General features: G+C 36.1%; 1 long non-coding RNA gene across 2 annotated transcripts in view; it reads right to left on the minus strand.

The window, feature by feature from the left end:
- LOC150066696 (uncharacterized) overlaps positions 1 to 27311 on the minus strand; it is a 74145-nt gene that overhangs the window by 12054 nt on the left and 34780 nt on the right. Inside the window, exons 2-3 of one of the 2 annotated variants that reach the window (XR_016539266.1) lie at positions 17463 to 17564; positions 16533 to 16569 (exon numbers count right to left, since the gene is read on the minus strand). This is a non-coding gene — a long non-coding RNA (uncharacterized LOC150066696). The remainder of the gene's footprint in view (positions 1 to 16532; positions 16570 to 17462; positions 17565 to 27311) is intronic. The other variant, XR_016539265.1, reaches the window with a different exon arrangement.

The raw sequence follows: 27311 nt of genomic DNA on the forward strand, positions 1-27311 counted from the left end.
ACTATTATATTTCTTCACTGGTTCTTTTTCTCATCATATTAACTTGTGTTTAATTCTCAGTAATCACCCCAAACTAGGTAAAGGAATAGGTATTTCATTCAAATATGTATTCATCAGCTTTCTGTCATTACAACAAATACTGAGATACTTAAAACAACCAAGTGTGGAGTTTGGTTTGAAATTACAGAAGTTCTAGTGTACAATAGGCTGCATTTTGCTTTGCACCTTTGGTGGTTGATCACAGAATGAAACTGCCCCCGCATTGGTAGGATGGGAAAGACTAAGAGGAGAATCAGGATGCCACAATCTCTTTTGTGGGCACACCCCCAATGACTTAAAGACCTCCTTCTAGGCCATACCTCTTAAAGGATCTCATACATCTCAAAAGAATCAAGCTAAGAACCATGCATGGCACATACAGACCTTTAAGAAATACTCAATAATATCGCAATGTCATTGCATCTGAAAAAAAAAATTCCCAAAGGCATAAACCCCCTGAAATTAGGAAACCAGAGGAGTTTGACAGAGTGAAACAAAGGCAGGAAAATGCCTGCTTCAAATGGGTTGGGATTGTTCAAACAAAACTTCAACTGAGCAGAAAGTTTGAATAGTGCAAAGAGAAGAGCCTGTCCTTTCGGATTTGACCTATCAGCTTGTCACACCATGTGTCTGAATTTTTTTTTACTAAATGATGGAAATTAGGTAGAAATTATATGACTATTCACACAAAAGTTATTAAAGTTGAACTGTTTCCTCCAAGTGCTTATTTCTGTTTCATTTATGAAGGTTATCTAACACACCACATAATTTTTCTTAAATGTGTCCCTTACTATTGCAGATGTTCTAGCCAGATTGTCAATATAATTATTTCAAAAGTTAACTAAACTCCTAGATATATGTAGTTATTTAATATTCTACAAGATATGTTTTCATCTCCCCTTGCGGAATCTTACATGAATGATCATTTCACTGATTAACTATGGAAGAGTGATTTATTCTACCTTGAACTTATAGTCTAAATATAATCATCTCATTACTGGTAACAAATCACCTTAAGAGCAGTCACAGCTAGAGTGCTTCCTCACAATCTGGACTGAAACATTGAATACAACTTTTAGTTCCATCTTCTTTCATCATGCTGCAATGAATCTGAAGGTTAATTTGCTTCCCATCTGCCTTTAATTCTTATTTTGTTGATCTTATGCTTTTACTGCCCTCTATTTTTCTTCCATGCAAATATAATGCTCTCTTACCCACATTTCTTTTTTTTCAATTGCAGAGTTGTTCAGTGGATGCAAGGCATTACTAGATCATGTTTTCATTAGCAAATTATAAATGCTCTCCTCATTATTTGGCTAATTTGTCTTTAATTATTTTATTTTTTGAGTGGCATTTTATGCTTTGATTTATCTTTTGAAAAGATCATTTCTTTGAATATTTAAAAAAAGCAAACACTTCTAGGACTTCATGAATTAGTCATGCTTATAAATTCATATTTCCTCAAATATTTGGGGGTGGGAGTAACTGGGTTTTGGACTCTGGGCCTCTTATTTGGCAGGAAGATCCTTTACCATGGAGCTCTCAAACTCTGTTAAAGAGAAATTGAGGGACAATGCTCATCCCATAAAATTATTCATACATCTTAGGTATAGAAAATTATAATCTATATATTTTTATTTAACTTCACAGATACATACTTTTCAGTAGGCATGTAAAACTTTATTTGCTCTCATAATTATATATTTTGAAAATAAAAGGTGATGTGAAAAGAGTCATCTCGTCCGTTGAACACATGTCTTCTCGCTGTGAGATTGCTGTGAGATTCGAGATTGCTGTTATTTTAGTTATACTATTCACATGCCCTTCATAGTACATTATATTGGTACTCTTATTTATTGTTTTATATCTCTCAAGAACCTAGTAAGGAAGATGTGGGGCCTGCACATTAAAGTAATGTGTATACTTTTTCATTTGTTTCCAGAAATGATTTGTAATGGCTTAAAACTGTAGATGGGAAACTATGCACAAAAATGCATAGTTCAGGCACAAAAGAATGATCTGTGATTAACAGATCCTTCTAGAAGAGATCCCTTAGAGGCAGAAAGGAAGACAAAGAAAGGAGGAGAGAGAGATGGAGAGCGAGAGAGATCAAGAGAGAGCGAGAGAGAGAGAGAGAGACAGAGAGAGAGAGACAGAGAGAGAGAGAAAGAGAGAGAGAGAGAGAGAGAGAGAGAGAGAGAGAGAGAGAGAGAGAGAGAGAGAGAGAGAGAGAGAGAGAGAGAGAGAGAGAGAGGGAGATCTGGAAAAGCTATATATAAGTGGTGTATGGATATAGATACCAGGTGACAAACAAAATGGAGAGGCTGTACAAACAAACAGAAACACAGTCATACCAAAGACACAAAGTTCCACACTTGGTGTTCCACCTGCTGCAGGAGAACTCATGGGGGATTCCGTTCAGAAGCTTATTCTGTTCCATTCACTCTGTCCTGAAGGGTGAGCTCATAAGAACAACCCATATCTCACAGTGTAATACAAATAGTCAGCAGAAGAAACCTCTGAAATGGTTGAAGAACATAGACACAACTTTTGGCCATTAGAGCTCTAACATTTGGACTCCTGGGGCACAATTCAACTCCTCATATGATCTGCTATATCTTCAGTATAGCATAAACTGTGTATTAATTCTTATGTGAATAATACATGGTTTCTTGTATGATGTTCTCATCATATATATTTTTCAAAAACAGAATACGGTGTGAATAATGTCATTCATTCATCCAATTTAATTCCACTGTGATATTTTCCCCCAAAATTAGAGTGAGGAAAGGAATTAGAAAATGTTTTAATTCATGTCATCTGAGACATCAGGAAGCATTAACATCACATCATTACAAAAAAGGCAGTAAAAATAGTCCAATTAAAAACATAACAATTTTTAAAAATGTCCTTCTTTAAGAGGATTAGTCTCAAAGCACAGAGAAATGAAGAGAGAAATAATGGTGTAATAGCAACGGAAGAATAGGCAGCAAGCTAGATGTGTGACATAGACAAAACAATAAAGTAATATTTCAACCATCCTGGTGCAAGTACAGAATTTCATAGATTAAAATTAAAATAAGCCAAGCACCAGTGGCCACATGTTATTCAGTAGTCTGAGAACTGAGGATTATGTTTCAAGCCAGTTTGGACAGAAAAGTGAGATTCTTCTCTCCAATTAACTCCCCAAAAAGCCAAAAGTGAAGATATGGGTTATGTGGTAGAGCACTTGACTTAAATCACAAAAGCTCAGAGAAAATACCTGGAATCTGCACCCCCCCAAAAAAAGTATAGAAAAGATAGGTTTAAAAACTTAACAATAGGTAATAATGACAAAACCAAAATAAACCAATTACCTACGATGAAAATCCAAATTATATCATTGGGAGTTTCGATAACTACGAATATAAGGGAGAAATGAGGGGAAAATAATTTTAAAGTGAGTCCTCCTGCTAACAAAACCAGATTTAATGCAGGTTTATCTGTTTTAGAAAGGGTGAGGGCACAATAATGGAGGAATGAATAAATGCAGCAGTGATACTCACTAGACACGATGTTGGAAATGAACTACACAACTTGGGAGAGAACCAGGAGAGAAAAACTGGGAGAAAATGAGGGAAGAAGGGACACTTCTCAAAAAGAAATGTAGTTATTACCTAACTTATGTGACTATAACCCCTTTATACATCAGTTTTACAATAAACATACACACATAAATAAAATATAAATAAAAAATTTTAAGTATGGAAGGACAAAGACACAGTCTAGAAGAATCACTCAAGGAAATAAGCCAGTAAAGCAAAACACTACCACCACTACTAATAAATAAACCAAGTTAGGTGTCAAGGTACATAGCTTTAATTCCAGGCATTCAGGAAGCTGACGCAAGACGTTTGCAATGTAAACCCTATCTGGGAAATTTAGTCAGGCCATATCAAGGGAAGGGAAAGGAAGGTAAGAGGAATGAAGGAAGATAGATAGAAAGGAAGGAAGAATGAAAAGATGCATAGAAGATAAACTTGCTGTTGTGCATGGTGGCTCACACCTGTAATCCTAGCTATTCAGGAAGCTGAGATCTGAGGATCAAGGTTCAAAGCCAGCCAGGGCAATACAAAGCTCTGAGACTCTTCTCTCCAATTAATCACTAGAAAATGGGAAGTGGGGCTGTGGCTCCAGGGCAGTAGCTAGCCTTCAGCTGAAGAGCACCCAAGCCAGATTTCAAGCCCCATGACCCCACCCAAAAATCAAAAAACAAAACAAAACAAAAAAAAGAAAATCTTGGTCACCAGAAATTTATTTTAATTAGGTAGGTAATAAATACATAAGTAAATAAAAAATAATTTCTTAAAATTATGTATAAAATGTATATACAAAATTTAAATACAGGCTCTGAGAGACTAAAGCTTAAATGATGGTATTAAAGTAAAAAAAGGAATATAAGTTGATATAGAAAAATTTGAAATAATTTATGAATATTACTTTGTACACATATCAAAAGTCTATCAAGAGTTTGTTTCCTTAACATTGGCAAACATAGGAAATGATCATTAGCTAAAAGTCAAGGTTCAGTTCATTTTTATTGTTTTATTTTTGTGCCAGTGTTAGAGATTTAATTCAGGGCCCAGGCAATATCCCTGAGCATTTTTATGCAAGGCTGTTCCACTTCTTCCTTATGGGGTGAGGGTTTTAATTGCAGGTAAAAGTCTCAAGGACTTTTCTGTACAGGTTGGAACCTTTGAGCCACAATTCTCAGCTCTCAACCTTCTGGTTAACTAAGATTACGCATATAAGCCTTCAGTACCTGATTTCAGGGTCAAGTTCTTAACAAATCAGCTCTGCTTTGCACATGATGATAACAAAGGCTTCCTTCTGTTCTTCCCCCCCCACACACACACAAGGGTGGGGGGAAACTTCTGCAAAAGAATTTTAAAGTTCATAACAAAGGAAGGATCTTATGAGATGATCTTGTTTAAAAGCCTACTAGAAAGGAAAACATCCAAGAGAATGTACAACTAAAAGAATCGAAATGCATTTGAAATCATGAAGGATTGCAGATTTTATTTTGCAAAGGGAATTTTATGTGGTAAAATGTGTAACCCTGTCCTGATGTTTTCCAAGGGAGTGAATCACTGAGTTCTGTTTTGTTCCATGAATTTTAAAATGAACATGAAGTCCTTGTAAATATGAAGTTCTCTTAATTGTGGAAAGGAAAAGCTTCATCAAAATAAACATTTTTAATTGGCTCAAAAAGTACCAAGCCTGCACAAATGAATATTGGAAGAATACGTGGAAAATCATTCACAGATTTCTTTTTACTGAAATAATTCAGACATACAACCAAGCTAAGGATGATAATTTGCTCATAAAAGTGGTTTCAATCACATTTTATGAACAATCTCAGACTGTAGTAGAAAGCAACTAAATATCCAATAGTAAGATGCATGGGAAAAGTTCCAGTGAACTAATAAACAGAAAATAATATGTAGATATTATATAAAATATGCAGGGCTGGGAGTTTGGCCTAGTGGTTAAAGTGCTTGCCTAGCATGCATGAAGACCCAGGTTCGATTCCTCGTTACCACATATAGAAAAAAGCCGGAAGTGGTGCTGAGGCTCAAGTGGTAGAGCTCTAGCCTTGAGAAAGTCCAAGGACAGTGCTCAGGCCCTGAGCTCAAGCCCAGGACTGGCAAAAAAAAAATATGCCTCTATGTACTGATATAGAAGAATTTCCAGGAAAAAAATCATAGTATTAAGATAAAAATTTAGAAAAAATTTCATTCATTTTTAAAAAAATCACTATATTTATATATTTCAAATACACCTATAAATATATATGCATTAATGCATGTTAATAGCAATTATTTTAGATAGAAAGAGCCAACAGGGAAAAAGAGAGATGCCCTGTTCAATGACTCTGCCTCAGAGAACACAAAAAATAATGTATTTCCAGTAGAAGGATGGAAGAAGAAAGCTGAAAATCATCAAGATCCCTTAAACAGCTTGAAGAGGTAGAAAGGTAACATAGAGAAGCAAGCAAGCAAGCAAGCAAGCAAGCAAGCAAGCAAGCAAGAAAGAAAGAAAGAAAGAAAGAAAGAAAGAAAGAAAGAAAGAAAGAAAGAGAAAAGAAAAGCAATTTGCAGTTTCAAACTGTTTCCTGGGCAGGAAGACTCCCAAGGTTGGGAAATGGCAAGGGGGAAAGTGCTAGCTACTCAATCTTCAGCAGACTAGCAGTCTTAACTGCAGGATACCTGCATACTTTCCCCAGGCTTCCAATAACAGTTTTAGCAGCTGGTTGTTCTAAAGAATGAACTTACAAAGAGGTCTCTCCCACCCTCACCCACCCAAGATCTTCCATTTTTTATCTTTCTAGCTATAGAACCTGCCAAGTATCATAAGCCCAAAGGTTTTCTGCCCATTCCTGAGGAACCAGTAAATACCCCCTTGACTCCCACCAGGTTAAGGTTTCAGAATAACAATTGTGCTAAAAGCACAGGTACCACTTGCACTTGCCCCTTGGGACCTCCAGAAGGTCTGAATCTGAATCCCCGAGCCCCCAAAAAGAAGTGAACAGTATTACAAGACCTGACAGCAGACACAATTGGCCTTGTTTTCCACAACACGAGTCCATGACTCCTACTGTGTAGAGAAACTTTACAAACCTGAGTTCCCTGCACAGTTATGAAACATTTTCATAAACCACTATATTCTAGACTGTAGACATTTCTAATAGCAATCAAAGAAGAAATCATATACTACTCATGTATGTATGTATGTATGTATGTATGTATGTATGTATGTATGTATGTATTATGTATAATATGTGCATTCAAGTGGCATTGGGGAATGAACTCAGGGTCTCATGCTTGATAGACAGGAGTTTTACCATTTCACTAACTTTTATTCCCAGAATGGGCTTGATTGTCACTTGAAGGAAATCTGAAGATGCCTGAAAACAAATTGAAACTAGTGATCCTAAGGAAACTTAGTGAGACACAAGAGAATAAAGAGCGATAATGAAAATAAATGAGGAAAACAATTCAGGGTATGAAAGAAAAGTCTGATAGAGATAGCAATCATATAAAAAAAGAACCAAGTAAGAATCTTAGAAATAAAAACTATAATCAGTGAAATGAAAAATAATGTAATGCACAACCTCAGCAATTTTCTAGAATAAGCAAAAGAATGAATTTCTGAACCTGAGAATGAATCTTTATAATTAATTCAGCCAGATTCAAAAATTCTCACCAGCCTATAAAACATATGGAGCATCTTTATGTGAATGACTATTTGCATTACAGGAATTATACAGGTTAAGAGAGGTAAGAGCACAGATAATGCCAAATACTTCCTAAGTCTTCATGTATGGACATGAGGAAACAAAAGTGTAGAAGATCATAATTAGAAACCAATCAATCTAGTCCTTTGCCAAGTAATATTTCAATCTAAATACTAAAAGTATAATCCAAAGAGATAATCCTAAAAAAGCTAGTGAAATATCCACTCACTTACGATGGAATGCCATATTATATGAGACAAGAGGTCTTGTCTCAAAAACTATTGATAAAAGAATCAAATCAGTAAGAAGATACAATGATTGTAAATATATATATACACCTAACATAAGACCACTGAAATACATACAGCAAATATCATTAAATGTGATTTAATACACAGACTCTAATACAAACAAAATCTCCTAGGTAGTCAGATAAATTTGGCAAAGAAATCAACAAAGAAATATCTGAGTTAGAACATACTATAGAGGAAATAGTCCTAAGGCAATGTTCCCATGTACATGATTAAAATAATTTTTTTACCGTTATTATTAAGGGTAGTCAATTCTGTTGGTATTAAAAAATGCTATCCTCAGCCTTTCACATTACCCATTAGTGCTACAGAAAATACTGGCAGAGTGTAGATTATTCTGGACAAATCTTTTTCTGTAAAATGGTAAGTCTGTTCTCAAACTAGAAAATACACAAGTAGAAGTAGGCCAGAAAGAATTATTCAGGAAGAGCTATTGAGTGGCAGTTACATTCTTGGTCTAACCAAGATAACAATGGAAGATCCTCATCCTGTCCTCTGGGATTCAAATTAAATTAATTCCAACCTATAACACTTCCTGTTGGAGGTCTGATATTCCCTCTCAAAACGTCAGAAACCCAAATAGAATATCGTTTCTGATCACCTTGTTCTCTGACTTTGTGTTCCAGCTCACCCCACTTCTCATTCCTACAGCACGGATGTATCATGGACCCCACTTTAACCCTTCTCCTGCAGTTCACTGCCCTGAATAATAAGGATAGCAAAGAGGGGATAGTGTAGGTCCCACATCTTCTCAGTCAATGACATTTATAAATTATACATTTAGTGGATGCATGGAAATTAAATATAAGCCAGAGTTATTTCCAATATTTCCAAGAGTCACTCTACTCGCACTTTTTGAAATTCTCATTGTCCCTGTTTTGTTGAAGGTCAGCACTTTGTGATGTCATTTCAGACCTCAATTATCTCTTTTTTCTAGGTCTCATGTCTTCTCTGCTTCCCCTCACTCTTCTCACCCATATCAAACACACTTTTAGTATATAGAATAATTTGTTATGATTGTTCTCTCCCGCTCCCTTTCACTCTCTCCCTCTCTCTTTTACACACACACACACACACACACACACCCATGATCAATTATCTCATACACTTTTGTGGCAGAACATAAGAATGAAATATCATATATATGTGTATATGCATATATATTTCAAAATCAATAATATCTAATGGCATGTTTTAGAAGATGAATCTTGTTTTCTCTAGAAAAGCCAATATGTGTTACTGTCTGTGACCAGATTGTTTATTTTTATTTTCAAAATTGGATTTCAAATCATACCCACAATCACAGGAAAACAATGAGAGTATAAAAGACAAACTCACAAATGAAAACACAGCTGGAAGGAAGCTTTGCGATTTAGTACAAGGAGAGGAAGAGACAGGAATCTTTCTCCTCTCCACCACGTTCATCTGGTTTCTGTAGCAAAGGCCAACCTGTCATTGTTATGGTAGTAAACTTTTTCTATGGGACATATATGACAAGAGCAATCATTTTTACTTCCTCTGGTAAGCAATATTTTTGAATAAGATTTAAAGAATGGCCATAAAGAAAAATGTAAGCCCTTCTTTCTTCAACAACATATTGCACTTGTTGGTGCAATATTCTAGATGGAGAGTTTTCATTTTCTGAAAATATTTTCATAGGTTGTTCCATTACTCTCTAGGATGGGCCTCTTCTGAATATTTTAGTAAGGGCACAATAGTAAAACACTGCATAGTTTAAAGCAGAGGCCTTTGTGTTTATAGGTTTAAGGAATGTTTATTTCATAATCTATCATACTTTTGAACCACAGAGTACTAGAAATATATTTTAAAGATGAATTATGTTTATGAAGTAAGTGTATTTATGTACCAAAACTTTTTATCTCAGATAATTTTGTTTTTATTTTTAATTTTACCTGTACTAGGGTCTGAATTTAGGGCTCGTGCTTGCTAAGCAGGGGCATGTCTCTCTGCGGAAACATGTCTCTAGCCCTGGTTCTGGCTTTTTAGTTTTGAGATAATGTCTTACTTCCTGTCCAAAGTTGCACCTGGACAATGATTCACCAATTATAGGAAGTTGTTGGGATAACACACAAGCACCACCAGTTCCAACTTCTTCCACTGAGATGGAATCTTGAGGAATTTCTGTCCAGATTTGCCAGCGAATACACCTCTTCTAGTCCCTGCTTCTCAAGTAACTAGGATTGCATACATAAACCACCAACATCTGGCTATTGGATATATTCTATGTATAGGGAAATATTCCAGTGTGATTGACCCCACTGTGGTATTGCAATCTATATTAACATTTCAATTACAACTTTGAAATTATAGTTGCTAATTTTACCTAAATGAAACTGATCACATTTGAACTGGGTTCTTACTCTTGTTGAGTACTTAGGATAGCTGGAAGAGACTATTAACAGCAGTGAGTGTTCAGGATCTGTCTGAGTCATCTTAAGGCAAAATAAGATCTCATTAGTGGAAGGTACAAAAAGCAGAGTCATGCTTTTTTTCTTTTAACAATATACAAATGTATGCTTTCTGGTGAATTGGAGAATTTAATGTAAGCAATATATATTAGTTTTGTGGCCTGTGTTTATAAATGTTTAGACATCTTTTAAGAGTAAAATGTTTTAATACAACATTCTTTATAGTTTTAAAGGAAACCAGTTCCATATGCTGCTTAAGAGTGTTTTTCTAGCTGGGCGAGGTGGCTCACGCCTGTAGTCCTAGACACTTAGGAAGCTGAGACCTGAGGACCATGGTTCAAAGTTAGCCGGGGCACAAATGGACTTGAGACTCTTATCTCCAATTAACTTCTAGAAAATGGGAAGTAGGACTTGGCTCAAGGATAGGGTGGTAGCCTTGAGCTGAAGAGCTCAGGGACAGTGCCAAGTTCAAGCCCCATGACCCACCAAAAAAAAAGTGCTTTTCCTCTTTCTCTCCCTCCTTTTCCTTGCTCTCTCTCCCTTCTCTTCCTCTCCTTTCCTTACCATGTTCCATCTAGGTCTGTCTGTCTGTCTATTCTGTTACTCTGTTGTCTTCCCAAGTGGTAGAATATATCCCCACATTAATTCCTGGCTTTATCATAGTGTTTTCTAATAAAATTTTCAATTATAATCATTTCTCTATCTGTACCTACAGACTGATATTCTTTAGATAATCATAGAAGTTAATTTTATTTTGGCATCTCCTTATAAAAATAATCATTTTCTCCAAAGCAAATGTTTCAAGTCTACATTCACTTTTGGTAAAACCAGACCATGTTTTATTTTAAGTTGTACTGTGTCATTGAAATTTGCATGGATGGTTCCATATTTTGTCTTATAAGAATATGTCTTATAAGAATTTGTAGAGGTCATGGGGCTTGAACTCAGGATCTGGGCACGGTCCCTGAGCTTTTTGCTCAAGTTTAGAGCTATACCACTTGAATCATAGATCCATTTCTGGTTTTCTGGTAGTTAACTAGAGATAAGCCTCATAGACTTTCCTGCTCCGGTTGGCTTTGAAACATAATCTTCAGATCTCAGTCTCCCAAATAGCTAATATTATAGGCATGAGTCACCAGAATTTGGTTTTCTAACAACAATTTCTAAATGTATGCTGCTCATCAATTTTTCAGACAGATGAATTTCTTCCTTATAATAATTTCTCTGAGTTTTAATCCTTACAATTTTTTCCTGAGAGATGTTTTCATAATAGCAAATATTTAGAAATACCACTCTTTATTTTAGTAGAGAGTGATATCATTCACTGTCACAGACATGATATTTTATCTATTTCTGTGTGTGTGTGTGTGTGTGTGTCTGTGTGTGTCACAGTCTGTGCTATTTACAGCTCAGGATTTTGTTTCTTAGTCAATTATAGTTACCCTCCTGTCTTAATCAGTTCCTATCACTAAGCTAAAGATATGGGAAAAACAACTGAAAATGAGGCAGGGATAAATTTTGTCCTTCAGCATCTCACTTCTTCAAATCAGGCTCTACCTCCCTCAGTTTCCACTATCTCCCAATAGTCCATCCACATATAAATCCTCCACAGATGAATCCATTGATTATGTCAGCGCCTTCATGATCCAGCAACTTCCCCAGAGCCCCACATTGAGGATCAATGGTGGGAGGCAAGGGAGAGAGCACTTAATATCATGCCAAAAATAACAGTTAATACATACAAGGCTAAACACTCCAGGCTTTCTTTAGAAGTGGAGATTTTAATGCCAGGTATAATTAAATTTGGGCTCTTTCCTACTATTCTCACCCTCTACTAGCCTATCAACAATTTCCTAACTTATAGAATAAAGAATGTAAAGCCAACTTTATAACGTTGAAAGGTTAAATGAGAAATCCATAGTAACCCTCAGTATGCTGAGTGGCTGTGGACAATAATAAGTGGATAATTCATTGTCTTGCTGATGTTATATTGTAATAGATATGGTTGTACCCACAGGTTAGAAAGATGACTCAAAAATCAGGTGGTCATTTCCATTTTGATCTAAGAAATAATACATAGTTACCTGTGAATTCCTATGAAAGTATGGCTAAAAATCCCTTAGGATGTGTTCAGTTTTATAGTCAATTTCTTATTTCTGGCCTCCAGCTCTTTTTAATTTTATATGTTGTTGCTGTTTGGTCTTTGGATATTTGAACTTAAACTCAAGGCCTTAAGCCTGCTGGGTCAGATGCTCTACCACTTGAGCCATTCAGCCTGTCCTTTTGTGCATTAGTCATTTTGAGGTAGAGTTATGATGGCTTTATGGTCTGTGATAGTCCTACTTGTGCTTCCTGCATTGCTGGAGAATGTACCAGTATGCCCAACAATTTTACTGACTCCATACTGGATAACAGGACTGTCCCACCATGCTACCAGTCCCAGCTTTCAGTTCTGATGGAGTCTCATGCAGTCCTTTTGGCTAGGTTTTGTCTTAAATTTCAGCCCCCTCACCTCCACCTCCCAAGCAGCTAGATTAAAGGATGGGGTCACTTTGCACAATTCACTGGACTCGTAAGAACTGCCACATGAGCTGTGATACAGTAGCTCCCAAGCCATCAGCTTGACTCTTTTCATTGAGTTGATACACTAAGGATATTCGGTGTACTCAAGCTTATTCATACTCTATGTATAGTAGTGAGACTAGGACTGAACCCTTTTTGAGCCAAGAATATAACAAGTACTAAACACATACTGAAAACATCTATCAGAGAGGACATTAACACCTAACATCTGAGAAGTTTCTGCTCTACTCTTCTTACTTAATATTCTGAAAAAAATATTAGCAAGTGAATTTTCTTATAACGTTTCTAAATAATTATTAAATACTCACTGGTATTATGAACTTTTCCAAGAGTGGCAAGAGGAAAATCTTATAGCAAGATACTGGGTCACCTAATATGGCTTCAATTTTAAGTGTCCTCCAAAAGTCCTTACATTCAAGGCTTGGTCCAGAGATACAGCAGTGTTCACATGTGAGCTATCTGGGAAATGATTGGAACAGAAAGGCTGTGACATACTGAATGAATGTATATGTAAACTCATAGCTTTTTGAGTCATTGGGAGGTGAATGAACTTTAAGAGATAATGACTAGCTGGATAAAGTAGGTCATGGAGGTGTGTCCTTGAAAGTTGTCTTTTGTTCCTGACTCTTTCTCTGTTTGCATCCTGGCCATCATGAGATGATTAGCTTTCTTTTACCATCTATTTCCATCTAAAAGCTTCTGAGACAAGCATCCATGAACTGAAATCTTTGAATCTATGAACCCAAATATATCTTTTTTCTTTTATGTTGATTTTTTTCAGGTATTTTTTCCAAAGTAACATAAAGCTAACCTACTAAGTTTAAATTAAAAAAATTATGAGAGGCAAAATGAAAAGTGTATTCTATAATTCCAATGTAATGATTTGGCTAACAAAGCTCTAACTACCTTTCGCTTTAAAATTTCAAAAGTCAAACCCAGTACCTTTGGACAAGTCTACTATAAGAGTAGTATTTCTCATTTGATATGCTTACTAAGAGTCTACTTGGTGAGGAAATTAGCAATTAAAAGCTAAACAGTCACTGTATTGATTTGAAGGAGCTAAGGTAGGCTGTGGTAGAAAATAACTTGGTACCTTAGTTATTCACACAAGTTTTCTTTCTTATTGTCATCGCAGATTGACTGGGGACTCTGGTTCATATCATACTCATACTTAAGTAGCGACTGTTTAGAAATATAGCTGTAACTAAGCTGTCCAACATGGAATTCTAAACCTATGTAGCGAATTAGACTTAAACTTAGTTTAAATTAAATAAAAACCTGGGGCCGGGAGTTTGGCCTAATGGTAGAGTGCTTGCCTATCATTCATGAAGACCTGGGTTCGATTCCTTGGTACCACATACTTAGAAAAAGCCAGAAGTGGTGCTAAGGCTCAAGTGGTAGAGTTCTAGCCTTGAGAAAAATTCAGGAACAGTCCTCAGGCCCTGAGCTTAAGCCCAGGACTGGCAAAAAAATTTTTTTAAATACTCCTATTCATTTATACCAGGCAACTTTCAAATGCTCCATAGCCACAAGTGGCTACTTCCCACTATACATACATACATACACACATACATACACACATACACACACACACACACACACACACACACACACACACACACACACACACACACATATACTTGTGCTCACAGTAATATCCCTTCCAAGTTACATCCTCTCACTCAGCATCAAAAGAGCTTGGACATATATGACTGGGTCCATTCAATGTCTAGATACCTCATTAAGCATTATTTCTGTGTATTTTTTGAGAGTCTCCATAACAATTGTTGGACTGACTACAGAGAATGCTTCTGCCTAGTGCCTGTGGATATCGTCCAATCCTTCCTCATTCAAAGGAATGAAAGAAGGCAGAGAAAGGCTGCATCCCCTCTTGATTGCTAAGCTGAACATCAAACTCTTTTTGCCTTTGCTGTTTTCGGTTGTCAGAACCACACTCTGGAGTCTGACCCCTGAGTTTTCAAGCTCTCAGGATTTTACACAGGTTTCCTGGGTCTTCAAGTTGCAAGGGGGAAGATCCTGATACTTCCTTGCCTCGCTAACTATGTGAACCTGTATCCCAATGATCTCTCTCATTCCTGTTTCCCTTTTTGTTTTGTAGTATATGAAGTTTTTTTTTTTTTTAATTGGGTGTAGGCATTGAAATACTTTCCCCCCTAACATCTGGCACAAGGAAAGGAATGAAAGGGAATTTCAATCAGAAAGGATGAATCAATCCTTAGAAATAAAAAACAAGGTTTGAGGAACCACAAAGATTGATTTTAAATAATATCACAAAGTTATAATAAAAATATAAGAAAATATTTCAGGTCCATGAGAACAGAGATAGACCAAAAGAATAGGAAAAGAAACTCAGACAATAGTGTGAACTAATTGTTGAAAAGGACATGAGGAAGATACCATGGGGAAATAAACATTCCTTTTTTAAGAAGGTGTTGGGAGACGTGAATCACATCAAAATAATGAAACTGAACTTCTATTTTCTAGCATATGCTGTGATCTACTCAAATGGATTGAGGCTGTAAGTATAAAATCTGCTTCATATGGAGGATATGAAAGTTCAATATCTAAATATATCAGGAATTTACATATCTCAATAGCAAAAATCATAAAACTTAATTTAAAAATATACAATGTACCTTAATAGGCATTTGTCTGAAGATGTATTAGCAGCCAGTAAACACTCAGCAGTAGTAGAGCTCAAGTCTTAATTGATAGATTGTTTATTTGCTTGTGTAATACAAACTAGGCCTCCTCCAAAAAATAGATTTATAATGTATGTGTGCTTGTGTGTATATTTTCTCTTAATTCTATAGAAGCTCAGCTTATATATATATGATTTAACTAGAGATAGAAATGAAGAAATGTTTGATGAACTAGCACTATTAACATATGAACCACTATAGCTTTGCCACAAGAAGGGAATCTTACGCTGAGTGCCAGTGGCTCACATGGAAAATCCTAGCTACTCAGTAGTCAGATCTTAGGATTGTGGGCATGAAAGTCCATGAAACTTTTATCTCCAATTAACCACTAGAAAACCAGAAATGGCACTGTACTCAAGAGGAAAAGCACTGGGCTTGATCTGAAGAGCTCAGGGACTGTTCCTAGGCCCAGAGTTCAAGCCCCATGCCAAAGAAAAGGATCGACCATCAAACATTTTATATTTCCCCCCAATAAAAATGTGGCTTCTACCTCCTTCAAAGGAAGAATGGTACCCAGAACTTTTTCAATTTTTTTGATACAGTAGAGGCACAGCATCCATGCAGCTGTCAGTCCTTCTATGTGTATGTTGGGAAGGGAAGGAAGCAAAGATGAGGGAAGGGAGAGAATGAGGGGAGGGAGGGAGGGAGGAAGGAAGGAGGGAGACAGAGAGGGCACCTATAACCAGAATATAGCGGGTTTTGTTGTTTTGGTACAGTTCTATTTGGGACTGTTATTCAAATTATTTGTCTGCTTTGAGGACATGGGTCTTATATGACAATAATAGTTTGACAACGTAAAATGTGCCTGGCCAAAGGAAAGCTAAGAGCATAATCACATGAGATGTCCTGTGAGAGTGGTCATAGTCACAGTAGTTCAGAACACCCATTAAGAGCCAAGTGTTATATGTGTTATCTAACCAAACTATTCAGCCTCTATCACTTTTTAATTTACTATGAAAAGTCATTGTAGTCACCTAGACATCAGAATACTACAAGATGCTAGACATGGGATTTAAACTATGTCGCTTTCAGCATTCCAGATTCAGAAAATTCATTCATCTGTTTCCTTATGCTTCTCCTTGTTAGTGTGAAGCTGATAGCTATAATTAAATAGCAAATTTTAGAAACCCAGATTTGCCAAAGACCTTTAATCTCTTCCTGAATAACTTACCTTACAGATGAAGCAAGAGAAGTACCTGAGGTCATTGCTGTTGATTAAGGTCAGAGAGGTGCGATTAGACACAAAGTGAAGATGCAGGCTAGCCAAGCACTCTGGATATTTACACTTACAAGAACAGAGGAAAGAATAGTGGTGTTGTAGCATCCTGACAGATTTTTATTCATTTATTCTCACACTAATTCTTTCAGGAGACACTGGAGAATATTCTATACCCTTAGGTGGGTCATAAGGTCACAATTCTAATCAGACACAATATCTATGATTTTGAGCAGTGTTATTAATTGTGGCCTGAATTGAGTTACTTATTTAAAACTTGAAGATATTTCCTATCATCCAAGCCTTTAAGACTTGAAAATGAAGACTTAAAAAATGCTATTTGCTGTATCTTTCAATCCATAGAATCAGTTCATTCTCCAATGAGCACAAATGCTTGTTCATAATGGACAATATTACTTTTGTTCTATTAGGCTGCTTAACAGTTTTACTCCCAGGAAAATGTCACGGTGAGCCTCTGTCCTCATCACTGAATTCTATCTTTCCTAGATTTCAACCAGAAAGTCAGAAGTGATAGAGTTTAGTTGCTCTATCTGCCCCAGTCATAATCTCTGACATCTTTTGTTTTCTCTGAAGAGTTGATTTATTCTTACACAACACATCTTTTATGCATTTCTTCAGACACAAGGTATGCACAGGTGACTAGTTCATGCACTTGTTGATTGAAAGACCTTGGTTTCTTAATCTTTCTAATGTTGAGCCATTTTTCTTGAATGTTGGTTTAAGTAAACTCAACTCTCTTTTGCAATCAGGTACCCGATTTATCAGGGTAATTTCATGCTATTTACACAGGAAAAGCATGGTGCTTGCCTTTCACTTCAAGAATTATGTGTTGTGCTTAGTGTTCTAGAGATTGTAAAACTGTACCTTCATGCTTAGGTGAATTTTCTACTAGAAATCATTCCAGTCTTAATCTCTAGGTGAAAAATCTGACTTCTTAATTTGGTCATATTCATTCAATACAGATTTCTGCAAAGGGGAAAAACAATCCATCTTTCAAAAAGCTATATATGTACAGGTAGAACAGACAAAGAAATGATTTATGTGCATATATGCATTTATCTGGGCACTTTTGAAGTATATTTGTGTGTATATATATATGTACATATGTATAGATTTACTTATGTATATACACACACAAATATATGTGGATCCAAATTCCAATATTCTTACTCACCTTAACTTACCCTTAGTATTTAAAATTGAATGTATTTCAATTTGTCTTTTATACAGAGGTATAATTGAGGAGAAAAATGTTACATTGTCTAATGATACACAAATAGTATAAACATTGTAAGTATCACTTAGAATTTCAGTCATCAAAGAATAATATATTTTGCATATCAGAATCTTAACATTTAAATTTCTCTCACAAGCAGGTGGTTCATGTCTATATCCCAACTACTTGTCTACTAAGAGGGCTGAGATCTGGGGGTGGAGTTTTGAAGGCAGCCTAGGCAAGAAAGACTATGAGATTCTTCTCTCCAATAAATACTCAGGAATAGACAAAGTGGTGCCTTAGCCCCAGTAGTAGAATGCTAGCCTTGAATTCATAAATGCTCAGGGATAATTTCCAGGTCCTGAGTTCAAACGTCATGATAGACTAAAACAAACAAACAAAAAAGTAAATGTACTTAAAATGTATGTAAAAATGCTACAGCCATTTAAAGAAATTGAGGCAACATTGGAAAATCATGTTTAAATATTGTAAAAATAGATGGGCACATTAAGTTTAAGATTATATGAGAAGATTATATTTAAGCCAGAAAGTCAAAATCCTTTGCCAGGTTCTTCTCGCTGGTGTAATACAGAAAGCACTCTTTTCCCACTCATGTTTCCTACATTTCACCAGACATTTGTTTACTGACATTAAAGTGGATTTATGGAGACTGAAGGCTTTTCCATTGTCCCTTCTGGGCTGAATCAACTTTATTTAAATGGTAATTCACTCACATATTTCTAATCCCCTTCAAATTCCTCCTTTGTTTTTAACAACCAAAGATATTAAGGATTTAGAAAAAATAGTTTGCAAATATTACTGAGCATGTAGAGCAATAAAAGCTTGGCACTGATACTTAGTAAATTTGACATTCCTGAAAAAAATGGAATATTTTCAAACTAGAGATTTAATACATTAGACAATGGATTTGAGCATAATCCTATATGTATGATTAATCACAAATTCTGGTAGGTACTTGACTGCTGTGAGAAAATAGAATGTTATCATAACTTTGCAAGAGTCATTTCTATTGTATTGCCCCAGTTGTTACTTTTGCTTTTTATTTAAAGTTTTTTTTTCCTATTGGCAAAAATTTATTTTTCTTTCTTCATTATATCCTTTACAGACTGTTTCATTAATTCTTAGAACAATCTTTTTATACAGCTACTTAAAATAAAATCCTTAGAGTTCTGTGGAATATTTCTGTTATCTTACAAACATGGCAGAGTTGTAAATACATTCTATTTAGTTTCTAGTCTTTGAAAGATTTTTGCCTATTGATAGTACAATGTTGTATTGTATTTATGTATTTGTTTATTTGGTCTGTATTGCAATTTAAACTTAGGGCCTTGTACTTGTGAAACACTTGAGTTGTATTAGTTATGCCCCAACTTTAATAGTCAGTTAATCATAATGTTTTTGATGGAATATGTGCATTAATTTTGAAACAAAACATGGTGAGCTAATAATTTGTTTACCCAACTTTCAATTGTTCTCTTAGTCAACTATGAACAGAAACTTCAGTTCATGTTTCACTTGGTCAGAAAAGTTGGAGGTTCTTCAGGCAACTGAATATGATTTAGACCATTTTTTATTGAAAAATTTATTAACACTGAGGGTTTGTATGTCATAAATACATATTAATCTATGTAATAAAACATTATGTCTATAGGGTCATAGATTTTTATGTCTATGTAGTTGTGTTTATATTTCTAATACCATGTCCATAGCATTGGATATGCAAATATTGAGACCTCCCTCTTGTAATGTTTGGATCTAATAGCCACATATTAAGGATGTGCCTTTTGTTCTTTGGTCTTGACTTGTCTCTCAACATGATTCACTCTAGATTCATCTACTTCCCTGCAAATGCCATTATTTTATCTTGTCTGTTGGCTATGTAGAATTCCATTGTGTGTGTGTGTGTGTGTGTGTGTGTGTGTGTGTGTGTATATATATATATATATATATATATATATATATATATATATATATATCACATTTTCTGTATCCATTCATCTGGGTTGTTTCTATCACCTGGCTATTATGAATAGGGCAGAGATGAACATAGCTGAGCAGGTGTCCTTATCATATCCTGGGTTATGATGTTCAGGATAGATTCCCAGGAATGGTATGGTGGGATTGTAGGGAAGGCTTTTTTTCAGTTCTTTAAGAAACCTCAACACTGCCTTCCAGAGTGGCTGAACTTGCTTACAATGCCACCAGCAGTGCAGTAAGATTCCTTTTTCTCCACAACCCCACCAGCATCTGTCATTGTCTGAGTTCAAAACCTTGGCCATTCTTGTTGGGGTAAGGTGGTATCTTAGGGTTGTTTTTATTTGCATTTCCTTTATGACCATGGACGATGAACATTTTCTCATATGCTTTTCTGCCATTTTAACCTCTTTTTGTGATAAGTCTTTCTCTAGTTCCCTTGCCCATTTTGTGATTGGTTTGTTGGGTTTGGGGGGATTCGTTTCTTGAGTTCCCTGTAGATACTGGATATTAAGCATTTGTCTGATGTATTATTGGTAAATATTTTTTCCCAGTTGGTTGGCTGTCTTTCTACTTTAGTAGCTATGCTTTTATCTGTGCAGAAACTTTCTATTTTTAGGTTGTCCCATTTATTGAGTCTCTCTCCAATCTGTTTTGACCCTGGGATTCTGTTCAGGAATCTTTTTCCTGTGCCTATGAGTTCCACTGTCTCTCCAACTCTATTGTGTAGCAGTTTCAAGGTTTCTGGTCTGACATTGAGATTTTCGATCCATTTTGAGTTAATGCTTATGCATGGTGAATGGCTAGGGTCAATTTTAGTTTTCTGCTTGGGCTGCCCAGTTTTGCCAGAACCAATAATTGAATAGGCTGTGTTTGTTCCACTTTGGCTCCTTTGTCAAATACAAGTTGACTATAGTTATGTGGTTCTATTTCTGGATCTTCTGTTCTGTTCCATTGATCTTCTGGTCTATTTTTGTGCCAATATCATGCTGTTTTTGTTATTATGGCTCTATAGTAGAGTTTGAAGTCTGGTATTGTAATACCACCAGCATTGCTCTTTTTGCCTAGAATTGTTTTGGCTATTATAGGTCTTTTCTTGTTCTATATGAACCTTTGGATTCTATCTTCTATTTCAGTAAAGAATGTCTTTGGGATTTTGATGGGGATTGCATTGAATTTGTATATCGATTTTGACAGTATGGCCATTTTTCACTATATTGGTTCTCCCTACCCATGAGCATGAGATGTCTTTCCATTTCCTGGTGTCCACTTTAATTTCTTTCATTAGGCTTTTAGGCTTTTCCTTAAATAATGCCTTTACATATTTGATTAAGTTAATTTTTAAGTATTTTATTCTTTTGGGGGCTATCGCAAATCATTTTCTTGATTTGGCCTTCTGTATGTGTATTACTGGTATACAAGAAGGCTACTGACTCTTGCAGGTTCATTTTGTATCCTGCCACTTTGCTAAAGTTGATTATTAATTCTGGGATTTTGGAGTGGAGTTTGTTGGGTCACTCAGGTAGAGGATCATATCTTCTGCGAACAGGGATAGTTTAATTTCTTCTTTCCCTATGTTGATCCCTTTGATGTCCTTCTCTTGCCTTATTGCTCTGGCTAAGGGTTCCAGACTATACTGAAGAGAAGTGGAGAGAGTGGGCATCCCTGTCTAGTTCCTGATTTTAAGGTAAGTGGTTCCAGTCTTTCTTCATTTAATATTGGTTGTAGGTTTGTCCTATATGGCTTTAATTATTTTAAAGAATGTTACCTCTTATTCTTATTTTATCTAGTGCTTTCAAGTGAATGGATGCTATATTTTGTCAAATGCCTTCTCCACGAATTTGGATCATTTTTAAATTTTCTTTTATTGTTGGAGTGATGTACATAGGGGTTGCAGTTACGTTCTTCAGTAATGAGTTCATTAGTTTATTATATTATTATTATTATTGATGGTGGTGGTGGGGCTTGAATTTTAGGCCTGGGCACTGTCCCTGAGCTCTTTAATTCAAGGCTACTGTCCTACACCTTGAGCCATAGTGCCATTTCTGGTTTTCTAGTGGTTAATTGGAGTTAAGAGTCTCATGGACTTTAGAGCCTGGGCTGACACTGTAATCCTCAGATCTCATCCTCCTGAGTAGCTAGGATTAGAGGTGTGAGCTAGTGCACCTGGCCTCATTACTTCTTGAACATTATTACCCCTTACCATGTTTTTCTCTGACTTTTTTTCCTCCACCCCCTCTCACTCATTTTGATTTTCCCTTTCCTCCCCTTTTTTCAAATACACAAATAAACATAAATACAATATACCATGTACCAAAGTCAGATACAGTAACAACAGGAGATAAACCTTAGGAAGAAAACAAGAAAAAAGAAATATCTTCATATAGTGCATTGAGAACAACAATCACAAAGATAAATCTCTTATTTTCATATCCTGGGCTTCATTTAGCTTAGCCTTATCCTATACAGACATATATACATAGCTTCTAAGCTATTACGACCCTCTGTTAGGATAATCCTAAACATATACCAATCATTAGAAATGAGGGAAACCATGGAACCTATGATTCTTTGGATCTGGCTTACTTCACTTAACATGATTTTTTCCCCAATGATTTGGACCAGTTTTAATTCACCTTTTATCTACTACAAAATGAGTACAGAAATCGCTTGTAGAGGGGGTAATTTAGTGAGTTTTGGTTGAAAGTGAGAGATTCCCTAGGTAGATAAAAAGAATTGAAGTATAACTTACATTGAAAACAGAAGTTTGGGCAATGATGTCAGTATCGCCAACCAATATTAAAGGAATTATTTTGATCTAAAGATTCCAATCCTTCTCTAAATCATGAAAGAGAATTTCCATCTATAAGCCCAGGGCAAACAATTAAAATTTTATAAATTATTTTAAAATCCAAATACCATCTATCCCAGTATATTTGTTGTGTCCACCAGCATTACCTAAAGTTTGTTAATTTCCCTTACTATATCCTAGGTCTTTGAATATTTGGGGATTAGGTTTCCAAACTGTATTTTTTTTTGAACAGGAGCATCTCCTATGTTATCTCAACTTTGAAAATGATTAGCCAGTAAGATATTAAGAAAGAAGGAATGCGTTGTATAGTAAACAATACAGAATTGTACAGTGGTTAAGTGGTTGCACAAGGTCTTATAGCTAATGAGTTACAGTGAAATGTTTCCTGACACGCAGACTCTGTCCATTATATTACAAGAGATCTTAGCTTAGAGGTAAGGTTAATTAAAGAGATCTGAGCTATATACTGTGACAATGCACCAATTGCCTTAGGTCTTGTCTACTTCTACTGTGGATCTCAGGAATAATCTCACCATCTTGCACTGTCAGTCTCATGTAACTTACTATAGGCAGTCTCTGTAGAAAAGCTGTTAGGGGGATTATATGAGGGAACCAGGCTGTGTTGAAACAAAGAGAAAGATGTGGAGACAAGTAATAGCAAAGGAGAGAATATAAATATGAGTTTCTTTATAGCACAGATTGGAAACACAAAACTTTTAATTTCTATTTAGGCAGATCAGTATAATATAATGATTGATTTGTGGGTGTCAGGCTACTGATGGATTTGTTGCACTGAAATTTAAGTAAAATGAAGTGTCATGAACAACACTGAATGCACAATCTTTTTTAAAAATTTTTTTATTTATTTTTTTAAAATATTTTTTATTGTAATTAATAAAAGGGTTACATGATATTTGTCACATAGAAGGTGCATTAATTCACATACATTGATACCCTTTCACATGTCTTGGTCCCCATTTCCCTCCTCCCCACTCCCCCATCTTGGTTTCCCCTCCCTTCCCTATCCAATTTCAAATAACCAAATACAAATATATCCAATATATCAGGTAACAAAGTGAGATACTGTAACAATATGAGATAACCAAGGGACAGCAAAAGAGATGTGAGATAACAGTACATTAAGGACAACAATCATTCATTATATGGCTTTTGTTTCCATATCCTTGAGGTCTTTTCAATTAACTTCATACTATATGGCCTTATGTATCAAGGTTTTGCTCTATTGCAGATCTCTGCTAGTAGAGCCCAAGGTTTCTACTGATTACGACAAATGAGGGAAACCATTGAGCCTAAGTTCCTTTGAGTCTAGCTTACTTCAATTAATATGATTTTTTCTAAGTCTTCCATTTACTAACAAATGGGGCGATGTCGTTTTTTTCTGACAGCAGCATAGAATTCCATTGTGTACAAATACCACATCTTGTTGATCCATTCATCAACTGAGGGACATCTAGGTTGGTTCCATATCTTTGCTATGGTGAATAGTGCCCCAATGAACATAATTGTGCTAGTGGATTTAGTATGCCCTAGTTTCTGGATGGTTGGGTAAATGCCAAGTAGTGGAATTGCTGGGTCATAGGGGAGCTCTGTGTTTAGCCTTTTGAGGAACTGCCATACTGCTTTCCATAGTGGTTGAACGAGTTTGCACTCCCACCAACAGTGTAGTAGTGATCCTTCCTGGCCACATCCCCTCCAGCATCTGTTGTTATTAGTTTTCTTGATCCTGGCCATTCTAACTGTAGTGAGGTGGAATCTTAGAGTTGTTTTCATTTGTATTTCTTTTATGACCAGAGATGTTGAGCATTTCTTCATGTGTCTATAGGCCATTTTTGTTTCTTCTTCAGAGAAGACTCTCTTTAAGTCTTTGGCCCATCTTTTAATGGGATGATTGTTACTTTGGAGATTAGTTTTGGAGTGATTCAATTTTTTGAGCTGTTGATATATTTTAGATATGAGGCCTTTGTCTGTTGTATGGTTAGTGAAGATCTTCTCCCACTCTGTAGGCTTCCTAATTAGTTTACTAGCTATGTCCTTTGCCATACAAAAGCTCTGCAGTTTAATGCAGTCCCACTTATCCAGCCTTTTCTGATTTGTTGTGATTCTTGGTCCTTATTAAGAAAGTTTCGACCTGTGCCAAGGTGGTCTAGTACATCTCCTATTCTTTCTTGTAAAGTTTTCAGTGTTGGCTTTTACCTCGAGGTCTTTGATCCATTTGGAGTTAATTCTAGTACAGGGTGACAAAGAAGGATCCAACTTTAGTTTTCTGCATGTGCTTAACCAATTCTGCCAGCACAACTTGTTGAAGAGGCTATCTTTCTTCCATTCTATTTTTTTTTGGCTCCCTTGTCAAAGATTAGGTGGCCATAGGTCTGTGGTTTAATATCTGGGTCCTCAGTTCTATTCCATTGGTCTTCAGGACTGTTCTTGTGCCAGTACCAAGCTGTTTTGATAATTATAGCTCTGTAATAGAGTCTAAAGTTTGGTATTAGAGCCTGAGAAGTGTTGCTGACAGTGCCATCTTTCTTACTGGCAAAGGATTTCCCAGAGATCCCTTAGCCGGAAATCTGGCCCCAGAGCTGCTGAAGTCTGTCCCATGTGCCAGACGCAGACCTGGTAAACAAAGCCACCCAGAGATCTTTCAGCTTTGTTTTCCCAAACATTCTGATCTGAAAAACCTCATAGCCAAATCACAAAAGAAAAAGACTTTCTGAACTGTTTGTATCCCGAATTTAGTGGAGACACAAGTTTCCTATCCTGCCCTGACCCCCCCTCAAAAAAAATATCCTGAAGAAGACCCTTTTTTAAAAAATTTTTTTGTTCTTTTTCTTTGTTTTTGTGGTTTTTTCTTTTTTTCCACCTTTTTTAATTTGCATTTATAGAGGTTCTTATTTTCTCTTTATCATCCTACCTACACTTTTTCTCTTTTCTCTTCCGCATCCCTCTGTTACTGTGGTTGTTCCTGGAAACATAGTGACAGCTCTGGGTACAGTCTGAATACAAACGATATCTATATCGATACAGTCACCTGCTTTTTGAATGCACAATCTTGTACAAACATCCAAGAAAGGCTTGCTATCATTGTGCTATACTCCATGTGTTAACACATTCCTTTTAGTACTGTTAAAAAGAAATCACAACTGTGCACCAATAGCTCATACTTGTAATCCTAGGTACTCAAGGGCTGAGACCTGAGGATCATGGTTCAAAGTAGCTCAGGTAGCAAAGTCCATGAGATTCTTATTTCCAATTAACTACCAGAACAGTGGCATTGGTGCTGTGGGTCATAATTGTAGAATATCAGTCTTGAGATGAAGAGCTCTGAGACACTGCCCAGACCCAGAGACCAAGTCTTAGGACTGCCGAAAATAAATCACAGTTTTAAATAGGGCCATAAAAATAAAACTACTCAAACATAAGATAATGACACTTTGTTCTTTACTTCTGACAAAAATAGGATTTGCTAATCACCAGAGAAACTGTGTTAAAATTTTACCTATCCCGAATGAAAGAAGGGAAGAAAGACAGCATCTTCAACAAGTGGTGCTGGCAGAACTGGTTAAGCACCTGCAGAAATCTAAACTTGGATTCTGCTTTTTCTACCTTCTACCAGGATTAACTCCAAATGGATCAAAGACCTCGCAGTAAAAGCAGATGCACTCAAAATTTTACAAGAAGGAATAAGAGATACACTAGGTCTCCTTGACACAGGTCAAAACTTTCTTAATACTCAGAAACATAACAAATCAAAGAAAGTCTGGATAACTGGGACTGCATTAAACTTCAGAGCTTCTGTATGGCAAAGGACATAGCCAGCAAATTAACTAGAAAGCCTACAGAGTGGGAGAAGATCTTCACTAACCAAACAATGGACAAAGGCCTCATATCTAAAATATATCAACAACTCTAAAAATTGAATCACTCCAAAACTAATTTCTAAAGAAACAACCATCCCATTAAAAAAAATGATGGGCCAAAGACTTAAAGAGAGTTTTCTCTGAAGAAGAAATAAGAATGGCCTATAGACACATGAAGAAATATGAAGAAATGCTCAACATCTCTGGCCATAAAAGAAATGCAAAGCAAAACAATGCTAAGATTTCACTTCACTTCAGTTAGAATGGCCAGGATCAAGAAAACTAATTACAACAGATGCTAGAGGGGATGTAGCCAGGAAGGATCACTACCACACTGTTGGTGGGAGTGCAAACTCATTCAACCACTATGGAAAGCAGTATGGCAGTTCCTCAAGAGACTAAACATAGAACTCCCCTATGACCCAGCAATTCCATTACTTGGCATTTACCCAATCGTTCAGAAACAAGTACATACTAAATCCACTAGCACAATTATGTTCATTGGGGCACTATTCACCATAGCAAAGATATGGAACCAACCCAGATGCCCCTTACTTGATGAGTGGATCAACAAGATATGGTATTTATACACAATGGAATTCTATGCCACTGTCAGAAAGAATGACATTGCCACATTTGTTAGTAAATGGAAGACTTAGAAAAAATCCTATTAAGTGAAGTAAGCCAGACTCAAAGGAACATAGGCTCAATGATTTCCCTCATTTGTCATAACCAGTGGAAACCTTGAGCTCTCATAGCAGAGATTTACAATAGAACAAAACCTAGATACATAAGGCCATATAGTATGATGCTAA

The sequence above is a fragment of the Megascapheus bottae genome, chromosome 2 (assembly GCF_031878675.1).
Source record: "Megascapheus bottae isolate mThoBot1 chromosome 2, mThoBot2.hap1, whole genome shotgun sequence".
NCBI classification, from domain to species: domain Eukaryota; kingdom Metazoa; phylum Chordata; class Mammalia; order Rodentia; family Geomyidae; genus Megascapheus; species Megascapheus bottae.